This window comes from Oreochromis niloticus, linkage group LG3 (genome assembly GCF_001858045.2).
Source record: "Oreochromis niloticus isolate F11D_XX linkage group LG3, O_niloticus_UMD_NMBU, whole genome shotgun sequence".
Taxonomy (NCBI): Eukaryota; Metazoa; Chordata; class Actinopteri; order Cichliformes; family Cichlidae; genus Oreochromis; species Oreochromis niloticus.
Genome location: NC_031967.2, coordinates 66,272,066 through 66,279,514, shown reverse-complemented (window position 1 = coordinate 66,279,514; position 7,449 = coordinate 66,272,066). Strand labels below are relative to the sequence as shown.

The following is a 7,449-nucleotide window of genomic DNA, read 5'->3' as shown; positions in this document are numbered from 1 at the left end:
GTGGTTGTTGTTGTGGACATGAGAGAATATCAAGTATACTTTCATATTTTATCCAGTTATTAAAAAATATAAATTCTCATTTATAAAAAAAACCCTTTGAGTTATTGCTTTTTCTTTATTAATATACCTGTATTTCACAAAGATACCTGTACTTATGTAACAGCATATGACAAATATCACTACATAAATCAAACAGTGAGTTATTATGCAGAGCAGGTCTGAGCTGTCTCAAACTGCACGATTGAATCTCAGGGGTTAGAAGGTTGTAGGTCATGATGCAGGTTCTCACACTATACGGCCCGATGCTCTGATGTGACCTGAGTGCTCACACTGTGCGTCCACAACATGAAGGTTAAAACACAACATCTCTCTCCCTCTCTGTCTTTCACTCACACCATCATCAACTTTGCTAAATTGCTAATGAAAAACATTGATCAAGCAGCTGTGACAGAGCAGCTACGTCCATCCAACTATTTTCACGGTTGTTGTGGTTGTGATGGCTGATCAATCAGTTTGATCTGTGTGTTCTTTGATTATTGATCAGTGATGTCAGAGTGGAGTCAGTGTGATGTTGTTGTTGTGTGTTTGAGACTTTTAGTGTCCATGAAGGTCTCTGCTGCCGTAGATCCTCTGAACTGTGACAGAGGTCTCACTCTGGAGGAAACTCTCAGCACTTTCCAGCAGCTCCTCCATCATGGAGGACGTTCCCTCACTGTAACAGGTGGAGGAGAGGAAGCACAGGTGGATCCTCTGAGGAAGAGGAGCGTTCCTACAAACCACATGATCACATGACCAGAGGGGCGTGGCCTTCAGTGGTAGTAATAAAGGAACAGTCCACATGTGACACTTTGAAGGCTCCAACAAAGCAGACCTGTGATCACTTTAACTCAGTATGATGGATTGTTGGATTTGTCTTTGTTTCTCTGGCTTTTCTTGTGTGTCTGTGTGTCTTTGTGTGTTGGATAGAGTCATGTGACCTGCCCAGGGACGACACATGAGCAGCTCAAATCTGGCAGGTTTCCATCTTCTGTTTTTATCCTGATGTCCATGAACATGAACTCTGTCCCTGTCAGATAAATCCAGATAAAAACAGCCGGTTACATTAAATCTGATCCAGTGTTGTTCTTCTTCTGTGGTGTTTGTGATGGAGCAGCTGCTCCTGATGTGTGTGAAGATGAAACCTGGGCTCCTGCAGCTTTCTTTGCTACAGAAAGTTACATTTAAGATGTTTAATGTCACATACAATGAAGTTTAGGACTCATTTAAACCAGCATGAACTAACAGCTGTATAAGGAAAGGGAAATAAATGAGATGTGAACACCAAGAAATAAGTGAAATGATGATGAAGAATGCAGAACTATAATTTAACCAAAACTAGATCCCCCAGAAACATCCTCAGAAATCCAAAGCTTGTCTCTAAGACCCAGAAGTAACACAGTCCACACTAGACTGTGGATCCACCACAGCCCTGCAGGACTGTTTGGACAATATGGTCTGGAGTGTATTCACAGAAGGAACAGACTTGGAGGGCCACACATCTGCTGTACTCTCACACATCTGCACTGAGAGTGGAACAACAACAAAGACAAAGTGTTCCCAAAGCAGAAGCCATGGCTCAACAGTGAGGTGCAAGCTCTACTGAGAGCAGCGCCTTCAGATCAGGAGACCAACAAACCTACAAAGAGGCGTCTGATCTAAAGGCATCAAAGAATCCAAACGCAGATTCAAACAGCGCATCGAGGAACACTTTAACACAAACCACTCCAGAAACATGTGGCAGGGATCAAGACACTCACTGGCTACAAGGACAATCACACACAAACAAACTCCTGCACATCACATCACCTGACACCATAAAGCAGTTCTTCGCCCGCTTTGACCAACAAAACAGTGACACCAACACCTATCCTGCGTTACAGAGAGGGACGACGCCCCCATCCAGCTGGAGCAGCATCAGGTCAGAGCCACACTGAGTCTATGCGAGGAAAGCAGCTGGTGCTGACGGTGCAGCCGGTGGAGTGCTTAAAGCATGTGCAGACCAACTAGCAGAGGTTTCACCACCATCTTCAACCTCTCACTGCTACAGTCTGTAGAAGGCAAACAGGTGGACAGAGGACGCCATCATTACAGCTCTTCACACAACCCTCACACATCTGGACAGTAGGAAACACGTACGTGAGAATGCTGTTTGTGGACTTTACCTTCAACACAGTTCAAGCCCACAAACTGGTTCATAAACTCAGCAACTTAGGACCCAGCAGCTCACTGTGCAGCTGGATACTGGACTTCCTGAGCAACACACCCCAGAACGTCAGAATGGGAGCCACACCTCCTCCACCCTCACTCTGAACGTGTGTCCTCAGTCCCCTCTTATACTCACTTTCACCCATGACTGTTCTCCACACCAGTAACACCATTATAAATGTGCTGATGACACCACCATCATAGGACTGATGGACAACAACGATGATTCAGCTACAGAGAGGAGGTTCAGCATCTGAAGCAATGGTGTGACGACAACAACCTGCATCTGAACACAGCCAAGACCAAGGACATGATAATCGCCTTCAGCAGAACAAAGCCATCTGAGCACTCCACCCTCTACATTGATGGAGGAGGTAGAAAGGGTGGAGAGCTTCAAGTTCCTCGGAGTCCACATCTCGGCCGACCTTACCTGGTCCACAAACATCTCCCACCAGGTAGGGAAAGCACAACAAAGGCTGCACTTCCTCAGGAAGCAATGTCAAGCCCCAAAGCCTGCTAATTAATTTCTACTGCTCCACCATCGAGAGCCTTCTGACCTCCTGCTGCACCCTCTGCTTCAACTGCTGCACTGTGGAGGACAAGAGGAAACTGCAGCGCGTGGTGAGGGCAGCAGAGCGGCCAATCGGCACTTCACTGACCCCCCTCAGAGACATCTATACTGGCAGCCTTCAGCAGGAAGCATCATCATCAAGGACCCCTCCACCCTGGACACTCACTGTCCCACCTTCCCTCTGGTAAACTCTACAGGTCCAACAAAGACAAACAGACTCAGTAGAAGTTTCTACCTCCACCCTGATTGAAGGTTAACTGTGCTGTTAACACTCATGGACACTTGCACTAGATTTATTTCTAACCAGTATTCATTACAGTAGAATTCCTGCCTCTATTTATAGAACTGTATTCTTTTACAGCAGCAACCAGCATTCCTACCACTTACTCAATGTGCAATCCCACCAATCACAGAGCACCTTATACTGACCTGATCCTCCTCTTTACACTGTACCTGCAGATATATCTATAGATTTGTTTCTGTATAGAACTTGTGCAGATCCTTTTGTTTACTTCATTTATTGTGCATTACACACATTCCCTGTGTAGGTGCCTCTGAAACTTGTTCTTATCTTTATTTATCTTCTTCTATTATCCTGAGAATCTGAATGTAAACAGATACAAGCTGCCAATGGAGAGATGCCAAACTCCTCATTGTTCTGGTAACAGTGACAATAAAGATCTTCTATCTTATCCTGATAGAATTTCTATGAATGTCTGTCAAACTGTGGACTCACGGGACGAGTCTTCAGATGACGTCTCTGCTCATCACAAGAACTCGAGCAACTAACCATAAACGTTCATCCTCTCTGTGTCTGACTTTAAGCTTCAAAATCGCTTCATTTCATTTTCTTCTTTTCTTCTTAACATAGAAAATTCCATGATGAACATTTGGGTGCATATGAATATACTTCACTTTATGAAGCATCAACCCATGCAGTTCATCTTCAGTTAGATTCACCATCAGCTCATTTTCACATCAACATCCACATAATGTCTTTTTGATTCAAATACACAGGAAAACTTTCTTCCCAGAAACAAATATATTCAGTATAATTGATTTGATTTCCATGTTAATGTTAGATTAGTGGCTCCTCCATCCTTTCCACACAGACTCTCAGTGTGGGGCCTACAGAGTTATTATCATAGTTTCTTATTCGTTGCTTTGGTTAAACTTCTACCTGATTGTATTCTACACAGTTTCAGTCAGTTAAGCAGGATTAACTATCAGCACAATCACATATGAATTATGACTCTATTGTTAACTCTTAATATCCTGTCTTTTATCAGGATGGAGTTCTGGCACATTTCTTATCTTCCAACATTCCTGCAGCCACACAAACACTAATCTCTCAAAGCTGAGTCTACACACACAACATCTACACATTTAAATCAGGTCAATTATTCTCATTCAACATATTCATTAAACTTCTGATTCAGAATGAAGATGATTTACTAACAGCACTTCATATCATTGTAAACACAACAGCCTAAATGTTAAAACCTTTTTATTTCTCTCAGAGCCAATAAGAGGTGAGGGCGGGGCTTCTGTCTCTCTCTGTCCCACCTCTCTCAACAAGGGCTCATTAAATTCATCCCACTTTCATCATTCATTAAAAACATATTTATGCTGACTATGTGATGCAAGAACAGTAGAGGTGAATGGATGGATAATACAATAATAAAATGTCATATAATAACTGCAGCTGTCAGCAGGTGCAGAGCAGCTGAACTAGAACAGCAGTCGTACATTTATTTACAAACCCCACGTGTACAGGGCAGGATGTGCAATGGTCCAGGGGAAAAGGGACAAAGTCCAACACACGCTCCGCTCACTCGCTCCTCTCGTATTTGTTTTCAGCACACTCACTCTCACTCCACTCCACGCCACCAGGGAAACAGATCGGGGTCACGGACGAGTGCGAGAACCTGAGCACAAGAGAACTGCGGTGAGCATAAACAGAGTAATCACACGACAAACAGGGTTTATCGGGGCTGTACTGACGAGAGTAAGTCCACCACCCAGCGAAGAAGCCTTCTGAGCCTCAGCTTAAATAGCCCAGGAGTCCAGGTCATCAGGTAGATTCACGGCAGGTGCGTGGGCCAAGGGCGGAGCCCAGCTGAGCTCCGCCCAGGCAGACAGGTGAGAGACAGGAGCGAGAGACATATAACCATAGTATGCTAATAGCAAATTCTTTTGTCAGGTTTAAAGTGAGATCCTGCTTTAAGGGCAGCTTCATCTGCTGGTAATGACAGATGTTTCTAGTATATCAGGCTTGGCCAACATTACAGGGACTTACTTGCAGAGACCCACGAGCTCCAAACTTGCTGCTTTATGATTGGTGCAGATGCTCTAAGCTACTATTAACCAATAAGAACCACGGGGTCAGGGGTCACTACAAGAACTTATCAGCCACCAACTTGTATATATAACTTTACTCACACTTGTAAAGCTCTGTAAGTAGAATTCAATGGGGCAGAGTGACCTGAGCACAGGCCCACTCTGTGACACTCAGAGCTTTGTGGATATCATCTGCAGGTGCACGTACTGGGAGTACTGGACACAGTGCATGTGCAGCCAGCTTGCAGCCACTTTGCCACCACTTTAGGACAATGTTTACAGTAGACTGAGCCACACTGACTGTGAGCAGTCATTGTGCTGCTGCATGGCTGATGGCACTGTCCCTGCAGCTGTCAGGGACAACAAGAACCACTCAGCTACCTCAGCCAAGCCAAGACTGTGCTGATGTTGTGACCTGAGACCAAGACACTAACCCAGGATGGTGACATGATGGTGTGAGAGTGGGTGGATGAGCCCATCCACCTTAAATATGGATCATATAAATATCTGTAATGCAACATGTGTTTTATGCAACATGAACATATTTCCCAGCTGTTTCATGTTGTGTTTCCAAGATTTCAGTTTCCTGTAACTTTCATTTGTATTTCCTTCAGTCTGTTAATCTTGGAGCTGTGTGCAGCTTCTTATTACCAGGTGAGAATATGTAACAGTCTGTAGATGTGATGACACTATGGAGCGGGATCTCCTGTCTAGTTCTGCACAGAAAGCTGATGTCACTGCAGCTGCTAATATGTGCTGCAGCCAAGCCTACATGAGAGGGCTGTGCTGTGGAAAAGGGTGGTGCAGGTGGTGTTATCTACATTTGAACATTAGACAACAGTCATATGAAGACACTTGATGTTGTTAGCTAAAGACCTACAATAAGAGAAAGAGAGCAGCAGCACTAGTGCAGCAACAGCAGCTCATGTTATAAAAACACTGATCAGTGATTTGACTGTAACTGCTCCAACTGTCTGTGTCAGTGATGCTGTTGGAGATGAATGTTTCAGTCACACTGACTGAGACTGAAATGGTTTAACACTGGTTTCATGTTCAGAGAGATTTGACCTGCTGTTAAATGTCACATATTTCTGATATATGTATAACACATAATCATGCTGTTACACACATTCATATTTGACTGTTACTGTATCATATTCAGTCGTTGTCAGCCATGTGTGTGTGTGTGTGTGTGTGTGTGTGTGTGTGTGTGTGTTTATTATCAACTTATTTTTTATTTTCCAACCTAAACATCAGCTGCTTTAAAGTAGCCTGGTTGCCTAGCAGTACTAGTTTGTGTCACTAGATGGCAGTGTAGGCTTTGGTGTGTGTTTGATCACTTTGTGTTTGTCTGTTTCTGGTGTGATCACAGCTGAGACGTGTTTGGTTCTGTGGGCCTTTCAGTTTCATCTAAAACTTCCTGAAAGTCTGAATAATCGTCTCCTTCGTTGAGATCAGACAAAAGCACTAACTAACAATAACGACTAGTAAGTGCCTCAGTTAGCAGAAATTACAGTCAGAGATAAGTATTTATGAAACCTCAGAGAAATCAAACTTCATAACATTTATAGAACCAGAATTATCCTGTATGTTAATCATCTGAAACATTATTATTATCTAAATACTTCATTAATCATGTTCTAAGTAATAAACCTATAATTTACAACCATAACAGCTCCTAAATAACTGCTCTGTCTGTGATGTAATACTTTAGACATATAAAACTGCTGTCACTGATGATGTTCTGAACTTATTGATCCAGATCTTTTAAATCTGTCTTAATGTAACCGGCGTGTTCCTACGTTGTGTCTGACAATGAAAGGTCAAAGAAACAAAGAGCTCCAAGTCATTAACTTGCTCGCTCCAGCTCCTACAACCAAATGCAAACAGTAGGGACGAGGGTTAGCTCCACCCACCACAACTTCCAAGCTAGCAAGAATGATCTATTCATGCTAGCATAGACTGTAACACATCTGTGGCACACACGTACTACACATTTACAGCATCTAGCAAAGACACAATGATGACAATGATTGAACTAAAAACACAATCAGAAACATCAGGGTGGCTAAATATACATTATATGTGTGTTGTACAGTGTTGGGAAAGAAATGACACCGACCTCTCCCACAGGGGAATTGTAGAAAAGGGGAGGGGCCAAAGGGGTACCCCAAAATTTACAGGGTTGCACCAAAGAAGAAGAATGAGGAGGGGCTCCAACTGATAATGAACATAAGTGCAGACTTGGAGGTCCTGAAAGTATAAAAGGAACAGTTTGGGTCTGGTTCCATTAA

At 43.3% G+C, this 7,449-nt stretch overlaps 1 long non-coding RNA gene across 1 annotated transcript; it reads right to left on the bottom strand.

Annotated features, from left to right (window-relative positions):
* Positions 1-676: 676 nt before the first annotated feature.
* LOC109199413 (uncharacterized) lies at positions 677-4,962 on the bottom strand. The gene is made up of 3 exons (XR_002059822.2): positions 4,820-4,962; positions 4,565-4,743; positions 677-1,066 (listed from the first exon to the last, which is right to left on the bottom strand). It is a non-coding gene; the product is annotated as an uncharacterized LOC109199413 (long non-coding RNA).
* Positions 4,963-7,449: the final 2,487 nt, after the last annotated feature.